Genomic DNA, 6,883 nt, shown 5'->3' with positions numbered 1-6,883 from the left:
TCAATGGGGCAGATCCCCCACTGGTGTAAAATGTCCCAGCTCCACTGCAGTCAACGGGGCAGATCCCAGACTGGTGTGAAACATCATCGCTCCATTGGAATCAATAGAGCTGTCACAATTTACACCAGCAGAGGATCTGGCCCCCCCCGAATCCCTTTTTGCTGACACCAGGAATAATTCATGCGGCTCCTCCTCTCCGTTGCCCGTTGTCCGAGGCTCTCCGAGGACTCGCTAAACATGAAGCTCAGAGCGAAGCGGTCAGAACCCGAACTCAGCTGTGGTTGATGCTGTTTCATTAGCCCTGCTCCACCGAGGGAGCATTTACCACGACCCCGACAGATGGAGTGACTCTCCCATGGTCCCACAGCAGCACAGCTGGATTCTGGCCTGGGAATTTTGAAAGGAGTCGAAGGAAGTTAGGTGCCCAACTCCCATGGGAGAATCGAGCTGTCCTGTTCCGTCCTCCTTTCTAGCCCCCTTGCCTCTCTACTGAACCCTCTTTCTATAGCTCTTGTTAATAATACCTAGCTCTCACCACTTTAATCCCTACATTCCAAAGTGCTTTGCAAAAGGAAGACAGGATCATCACCCCCATTTTACATATGGGGAAACTGAGGCACACAGCAGGAGGCAGTGACTTGCCCAAGGTCACCCAGCAGGCCAGTGGCAGAGCCAGGAACAGAACGCAGGTCTCCTGAATCCCCGTCAGGTGTGCTACCCACTAAGCCATACTGCCTCCCAAGAGCAAAAGGGGAACAAGCTCTTCCCAGGAGACATATTGTGTCACCCACTTTGTTGTAACCACAGCTGGGAAAAAATGCCACATCTTTCACCAGCACGACCACACTGCTTCCAGTGTTGGTCATCGGCTCAGACAAAACGGAGGTCCTGTCGACTAGTGGTCGGCATAGACTCTATTGCGCTTTTTTACAGGAATGGGGGTGTTCACCCGAAGGTCTTCGCCATACTCCACTCTTCTGTCCCTCGGCTGCCATGTTAAACTGGGCATGGTGGCTCCTCTTCACTTCCCCTACTAAGCTATGGCCTAATGCTAGTGTGTGCTGTTAAAATGGTGGCCGTGTTCCTCCCCAGAGCTGGTTGCTTTTAAATGTTGGCTGATACGACCGCTCTTTGGGTAAACCTTAGCTATCTGAATGTGTGGTGGGGCACCCAAATAACTGACGTTTTAGGTAAATGAAATACATTCCTGGATGAATTTGGCGTTCTGGGGACATGCCCAAATTTCAGATAATCAGGATCCAGGGGGCGGGGATGTGTGAGGGAGGGGTTGACCTTGAGATTTTATAAAGGAGCAGCTGTAAAGCCCGTAGCAAAGAAAGAATGGTCTTGTGGTTAAGGCCGTGGGGGTCTCCCTGTGTGACCTTGAATGTGTCTCTCTCTCCTTCAGTTCCCCATCTGCAAAATGGAGCTAAATAATCCTTCTTGTGTCTGTCTTGTCTACTTAGATTGCCAGCTCTTCAGAGCAGAGGCTGTCTTACTGGGTGGGTGTGCAACAGCTAGCGCGGTGATCGTCATCTTGGCGGGGGCCTCTCAAGTCCAGCAGTAATCCAAGTACCAAGGAGTCCTCGGATTGAGAGGCGCCGCGTGAGTCCCAACGATCACGACACAGGCGGTGAAGAGGTGTCCCCAAACTTTCCACCTTTCTCTAGGTCGTCACATATTAGTATCACTATTCATTTCATAGGTTCGTAGAGTCTAAGGCCGGCAGGGGTCATCTAGTCTGCCCTCCCGCACCACGCAGGCCCTGGGACTTCCCCAGAATGATTCCTGTTTGTGCTGCAGTGAAGCCCAGAGGCCCAGTCGGGGCTCTGGACCCTGCTGGGCTAGGCACGGTCCACACATCAAATGGTTTCTTACAGGCTACACTCTCGCCCAGAGGTGGGCAAACTACGGCCCGCAGGACCGTCCTGCCTGGCCCCTGAGCTCCTGGCCAGGGAAGCTAGCCCCCGGCCCCTCCCCCGCTCTCCCCCCTCCCCCGCAGCCACGCCGCCGCATGGGCAGCGCTCTGGGCGGCGGGGTTGCGTGCTCCTGCCGAGCAGCGTGGCAGCGTGCCTGGCTCCGTCCGGGCGGCGCGGCTGCCAGACATGCTGCTCTGAGCGGCATGATAAGGGGTGGAGGGTCCCGGGGGGCAGTCAGGGGACAGGGAGCAGGAGGCGGTTGGATGGGGCGGAGGTTCTGGGGGGGCAGTCAGGGGACGGGGGAGGGGAGTTGGATAAGCGTGGGAGTCCCGGGGGGGCCTGTCAGGGGGCGAGGGTGTGGATAGGGGTCAGGGGACGGGGAACAGGGGGGGTTGGATAGGCGTGGCATCCCAGGGGCCCTGTCAAGGGGCTGGGGTATGGATAGGGGTCAGAGCAGTCAGGGGACTGGGAGCAGAGGGGTTGGCTAGGGGGTGGGGTCCCAGGGGCGGTTAGGGGCGGGGGGTCCCGGGAGGGGGCAGTTAGGGGACAAGGAGCAGGGTGTGTGGATGGGTCGGGGATTCTGAGGGGGGCAGTCAGGGGGCGGGAAATGGGAGGGGGTGGATAGGGGGCAGGGGCCAGGCTGTTTGGGGAGGCACAGCCTTCCCTACCCGGCCCTCCATACAGTTTTGCAACCCCAATGTGGCCCTTGGGCCAAAAAGTTTGCCCCCCACGCTCTAGCCAAACCCTCTGCAGCCCTCAGTTTCTGCACCCCCAGCAGGGACAGAACATTCCAGAAGCTCGTTTGCAATCCAGGCCCCCTGGTTCCCAGCCTTCCCCTGTTTCCAGGCTGCTCAGTTTACCAAGTTGCCTCTCCCCACCTCAGTGCTTGGAGAACACCCCGCCTGCTTGATGGCAGTTTCCACAACCCGTTTACGTGCCCTAAGCCGTTCCCTTCGTCCTCCCCCGAGCACAGCTCTGCCCTTTTGAAATCCAGCCGGGCTGCTACGCCAGTCACGTCAGCTCTGGCTCTGAGGCCGTGGCGAGATTATTTGGCTCCCTTCCCACACCCCACGCCCTAGAGAACAGTCATGAATACTCTGAACAGCTGTGAAATATCTCCTGACTCCGTAATTCGCCTTTTCCCTTTCAAGTGCATCCCGAACCTTGTGTGGGCTCCTAAGGCCCGGTGTCCCGTTACAGCCTTTGCCTCTTTGGTTTTACGAGTCCTATTAAACCGGTGGTTTGATCGATGCCTGGGACTTCCCACACGACAAGGGGAGGGAAGGGACAGAGCATCCGTCAGCCCAGCGGCAGGTTCTCCGTTTTCGGCCCCCGCTGCGTGTCAATGTGCAGGGGTCACCGTAGCCCAGGGAAGCGAACGGGTGCTCTGATGTGGGGTAGGTGAAATTCCCTTCATCGCGTAGCGCTGGACTTGGCAGAGGCTGTGGAGATGAGGGCCATGCAGGTGTGTGTGTGGGGGGGTGGATTACATTGGATAGGGAGGATGGATGGATGGATGGATGGAATGAATTTGGGCTGCATGTGGATGGTGAGGTATCCAGCCCCTCCCCACCCCACGGCTAGGATGGGGGGCTGCCCTCTTCCCCACGCCCCCCTAGCCTCTCCTCGGTAGCTGCACAAGGGATTTGCTCTGCACAAATGCACAGCTGGAGCAGAACTGCAGCAAGAGAGCGGGGAGCTTTATGGCCATATTGGGTCAGACCGATGGTCCATCTAGCCCAGTAACTTGTCTTCTGACAGTGGCTGGTGCCAGATGCTTCAGAGAGAATGAACAGAACAGGGCAATTTATTGAGTCATCCATCCCATGTCATCCAGCCCCAGCTTCTGGCGGTCAGAGGTTTAGGAATACCCCAAGCATGGGGTTGTGCCCCTGACCATCTGGGCTAATAGCCACTGATGGACCAAACCTCTGTGAGCTTAATTCTTTTTTGAACCCAGGTATACTTTTGACCTTCACCATGAGTTCCACAGGTTGCCTGTGAATTGTGTGAAGAAATTTTTCCCTTAGGTTTTTTTAAAACCTGCCTATTAATTTCATTGGGAGACCCCTGTTTCATGTCTTACGGGAAGGGGTAAGCAGCACTTCCTTATTCGCTTTCCCCCCCACCATTCATGATTGCACAGACCTCTATCATATTCCCCCCTTAGTCATCTCTGTTAGAGGGATGCAGCGATTCCCTTGGCTTTCATACTTCTGCCCAAAAGGAAAAGAAAAACAAGGAACTCCCACTGAGCCTGTAGGAAAGGAAGAGGCCCGTGTGAAGCGTTAAAGGGGACTCAGAAAGTAAAGGAGGCTCACTGGCTACTGATGACAGATACCCTGTCAGCCCTAGTGTGGCTGCAGGGCAAACCATGCAGCAAGGTGCAGGTAGTATAGACGCGCTTAATTGTTTTGCAACAGGTGCTCTCTCCAGTGAAGAAAGACCATAGCCGGGTTCCACATTTAAAAACTTTCAGGTAGTTTGTATCTCAGCTAATTTTTTCTATTACAAGCACAACCAGTTCAACACCAGCCATGAAAAGCGAGCTGGGCTCTGCCTGAGGGCACCTCGGGTGATAAAGATCCTGTAAGCAGGATAGGACAGTTTTTTGATTAATGTGATGGGGTGCTCCACTCACTGCTAGGACAGCGTCTCCTCCTGGTCACGGGGGGGGGAGGGAAGAATAGCTCACAAGACAGCACCCCTTCCCGTGGTTGCATACCATCCTCCACCTCTCTCTGCCTGCAGTCCCTCTCTTGCTCCCCGAGCTGCTGCTTCTTTGTAACTTGGCCCTCTGGCTAGGTCACCAAACTGCTTCCCCTTCCGGGGGTGGAAAGTCTTTCCTCACCAGCAGGCCTAGGCATTCTTCCTTCCTTAGAGGTTTTTAAGGTCAGGCTTGACAAAGCCCTGGCTGGGATGATTTAGTTGGGGATTGGTCCTGCTTTGAGCAGGGGGTTGGACTAGATGACCTCCTGAGGTCTCTTCCAACCCTGATATTCTAGGATTCCCAGTAACAGCCTCATAGTGCCACTCCCTAACTTGGGCCCACCCTCTACTCTGCATTCCAGCTCAGGGGCCCTCTAGCCAGCAGTCAAGGCCTGTTTCCTTCTAGACCAGGGGTAGGCAACCTATGGCACGTATGCCGAAGGCGGCACGTGAGCTGATTTTCAGTGGCACTCACACTGCCCAGGTCCTGGCCACCAGTCCGGGGGGGCTCTGTATTTTAGTTTAATTTTAAATGAAGCTTCTTAAACATTTAAAAAAACCTTATTTACTTTACATACAAGAGTTTAGTTATATATTATAGACTTATAGAAAGAGACCTTCTAAAAACGTTAAAATGTATGACTGGCACGTGAAACCTTAAATTAGAGTGAATAAATGAAGACTCGGCCCACCACTTCTGAAAGGTTGCCAACTCCTGGTCTAGACCTTACTGCCTTTCCCTGAGCCTCATCCTACCTTCCCGGCTCGCCAGCCCAAACATACCTCTCTTCCCAGGGAGCGACCGCAATTTCCCAGCAGCCCCCTTCTGCTGCCAATTTCCTGTCTTTATAAATCCAGCCCAGCTCCTTTCTCCTGAGCCGGGCTCCCTCACTGTCAGGGGATTGCTTAGCCACCTGATCCCCCTCAGCTGTGGCCTGTGGGGTTAATTAGCCCCCTGCTCTCTCTGCATTAATTCTTTCCAGGCAATTGTGGGGGTAAAACACCCCATCACAATGAAACAAAACGAAGTGAATCCAGCTCAGGCCCGAGTATCGCCCGCAGAGCGCTCACAAGCGGAGCAAGAACTTGCTTGCGTCAGCGATGGCTGAACAGGTAGCAGTGCCAGATGGTGCTCATTTTGCTCTTTCCCCAGTGGTCTTTACTGATCATAATTCACAATGGCAAAAAGAAGAGTCTTAGGTCATCAAACTGACCCCCTGCCAGGGCAGGATTGTTTTGTTGTTGCAGAAGTGAAGTCACATCTGAAAGTGGAGTTCGGATTAGGGTTCAGGGATAAGGGGGATATCGACCGCCATTTTGAAAATGGGCCTGATTCCTGTGTGGTTTTCTCTTGCTCACAGACCTCTTTTCTGTATGCCCTCGAATCCAAAGCTTATGCTCCCATTTCCTCCTCCTGTCTTCCCCCAGCCCAACCACCTCACCGACTAGTCCATCCACAATCAATTCTCCCCCTCCACTTGGCCAAGCCAGCCAACCCCTCCCAGATCAGAATACTGCCCCTGCTTAGAAATCACTCCAGTCCCCAGGCTGAGTACTAGTCTCCTCCCTTGCTCTGAATCCCCTCAGCTCACTGGATTTTTCTCAAGATCAAACTTTCCTTCCCTCTCTCTGTTGAAGCAGGAAGCAATTGCAGTGCAGAAGACCCCAGTACTCACAGGAACTAATCTGAAATCAGCACCTCAGAGGCATTGTTTTCCCTGCTACGCATCTGCTCTGTCTCTACTATCTGAAGCCAATGTGCTGCAGTATTTCTTGATATGGCTTTGCTCCAGCCCACAGCCAGGTTCACTGCAGTCCCCTAGGAACAATTACAGCAACTACACTATAACGTGTGGTTGACAGGTTGACTTCACCCCAGAACTGTTTTAACAACCAACCTCCAGAAGGAGACACTGTTGGGATGCTGAGATTTTATTAACCACCTTGTTCAAACTAAGAGATAAGACTTATTTTCAGATCCCACATTAAGTTACTGCTTAGAAGTATGACAAGGGGTAGATTAAAATCCAGTGAGCAACCCCCAATAGATTTCAGCAAATTTAAGGCCCAACACCTCCCTGAGCGGATTCCTTACTGCTCAGGTAGAAACGTGACCCATAGTACAGGTCAGGCAGTGATGCAACTCAGCATACCACAAATCACTGAATCTTTAAATCAAGAGTAGATGTTTTTCTAGTAGATCTGCTCTAGGAATTATTTTGGGGGTTTCTATGGCTTGCGTTATACAGGAGGCC

Source organism: Terrapene carolina, unplaced genomic scaffold (genome assembly GCF_002925995.2).
Source record: "Terrapene carolina triunguis isolate 2854851 unplaced genomic scaffold, T_m_triunguis-2.0 Scaffold111, whole genome shotgun sequence".
Classification (NCBI taxonomy): Eukaryota; Metazoa; Chordata; order Testudines; family Emydidae; genus Terrapene; species Terrapene triunguis.
This window is presented reverse-complemented; position numbering follows the sequence as displayed.